Below are 2,500 nucleotides of genomic sequence, written 5' to 3'. Positions count from 1 at the left end.
AAAAGTCAAATTAAAGAGTTTCAGCTACAAAATTACACCGGCTCGAAAATTAGGTCAAAAGCTGAAAGTTTAGATAATGATGAAAAACCGTCCAAATTCTTTTTTCAACAGGAAATTAAAAGAGCCAAACAGAAAACTATTACAAAAATTACAGAGTCTTCCAATACTTATACAAATTCCGGCGATATTTTGGGTGTTTTTAAAAATTTCTATTCTAAATTATACACGGACGAAGGTATTGATCAGGATTTAGCTGACGATTTTTTACAAGGCGTGCCAAAATTACCTGATGATATTTCGGCCACCTGTGAAGGTCACATTACAAAAGAAGAAGTATTAATAGCACTCCGCGATATGGACAATAATAAGTCTCCCGGTGCAGACGGACTTACTAAAGAATTTTACTCTACGTTTATAAATATACTTATTGACCCATTATTAGAAGTTATGAATTGTACTTTTCAAGAAGGGCATTTATCAGATAGTCAGAAATTATCTTATATTACTTTACTTTGTAAAGATCAAGAACATTCTGAAAATGTTAAAAATTATAGACCTATTTCATTGTTGAATTACGATTATAAATTGATATCTAAAGTGATTACTAATAGAGTCAAGAGAGTATTGGAACATATTATTCATCCTGATCAGACCTGCGCCGTGCCAGGGCGCACCATTTTTGATAATTTACATTTAATGAGGAACATTATTGATTACTGTGAACAAAAACAAGCTCCGGTGGCTTTTATTTCTTTAGATCAAGAGAAGGCTTTTGATCGCGTCAATTATGACTTTTTATTTCAAGCACTTTCGGCTTATAATTTTGGGCCTTCTCTCATTCGATGGATTAAAACTTTATATACTGATGTATGTTCCTCTGTTATAGTTAATAATCATATTTCGGAACCTATTTTGTTACATAGGGGGGTGCGCCAGGGGTGCAGCCTGAGCCCATTATTATATGTTTTAGTTTTAGAGCCGTTCGCCATCAAAATTAGGGAAGACGAACAAATTTCAGGCATCAAGCTACCAGGATCTTCTAAAAGTAGTAAATTATCTCTTTACGCAGATGATAGTCTGGCTATTTGTACCTGTGACGCGTCCATAGAGCGAGTACTGTATTGGTGCTCGCTGTATGGACGCGCCTCAGGTGCAAAACTTAATTTACAAAAGACAAAAGGTATATGGTTAGGTAAATGGAAGAATAGATCAGATCATCCGTTTGGCATATCTTGGGTCGAAAATTGTAAACTTTTAGGGGTTAAATTTGGGAATAATCTTACTTCTGATGATATTTGGCAACCGGTTTTAACAAAATTTATTAAAACTTTAAATTTATGGAAACAAAGATATTTGTCTTTTGTAGAAAAGTCTATTGTCGTAAAAGTCTTAGCTTGTTCTAAACTATGGTTTGTAGGCTCTGTATGTTTATTACCTGATCACTATTTAAAACAATTCGAAAAAGCAATTTTTAAATTTTTATGGCCTAGTACTACAGAACCTTTAAAAAGAACTGTTTGTTATAATTATAGGAAAAACGGGGGTTTAGAAATTGTGAATATTAGTTTAAAATTACAATCGTTAAGGTTAAAGCATTTACAAAATATTGTTTATAAGGACCCTTCCAAATACTCTATTTTATCTGTATATTGGGTCGGTTTAAGTTTGAGATATTTTGAACCCTCATTTGCAAACAATAATAGGCCGCATTCAGAGTATATTCCAAAGCAAGAATGTTTAAAGGATATGAACATTTTTATAAATATAGATGATAGTAAGTATAAAGATTCTTTTGGTAGTTTGACTACAAACAATTTTACACAATTCTTTTAGAAGATGTTATTACCACGCCTAGAGTGGTTAGTATTTTTCCTAGTGTAAATTTTAAAGAAGTTTTTCATCGTTTAAATAACCATTTTATAGATAAAAATGTCAGAGATGTAATGTTTAGAATTATTCACGATATACTACCAGTTTCTTTTTATATGCACCAAATTGGTTTTTATAAAGATAATAAATGTAAGCTATGTCAAAACCATGTAGAAACTATTTGCCATTTATTTTATGAATGTCAATTTGTTAAACCTCTAGTTCTTTTAGTTAAAAATTGGTTAAATATAATTTCACATAACGAATTTGTAAATTTCAATATGTCACATATTAGGTTCCATAATTTTCCATTTACGATACTGAACAAGGAAGTAGAATCTTTGTGTCTATACTTAATCTCCTTAATGTGTTATGTTATTTGGCAGGTCAGGTGTATTGTTAAATTTGAAAAGAAAAATATTAATTCAAATAGATTGATTTTAATGTATATCAGTAAATTAATTCAAAGAATTCAAAGCGATTTTTATAGATTTAATGAACAAAAATTTTATAAATACTGGGAATTTACTCCTCTGTTTTGTTGTGTAGATAATGGCGACCTTAAACTTAATGTCAGTGTTTAAATTCCTTTCTATTGTCTGTCTCGTACTACGTACTCTATGTTGTCAAA

The sequence above is a fragment of the Saccostrea cucullata genome, unplaced genomic scaffold, assembly GCF_032062105.1.
Source record: "Saccostrea cucullata isolate Sc308-1 unplaced genomic scaffold, CSIRO_AGI_Scuc_v1 ctg1168, whole genome shotgun sequence".
NCBI lineage: Eukaryota > Metazoa > Mollusca > Bivalvia > Ostreida > Ostreidae > Saccostrea > Saccostrea cuccullata.
This window is presented reverse-complemented; position numbering follows the sequence as displayed.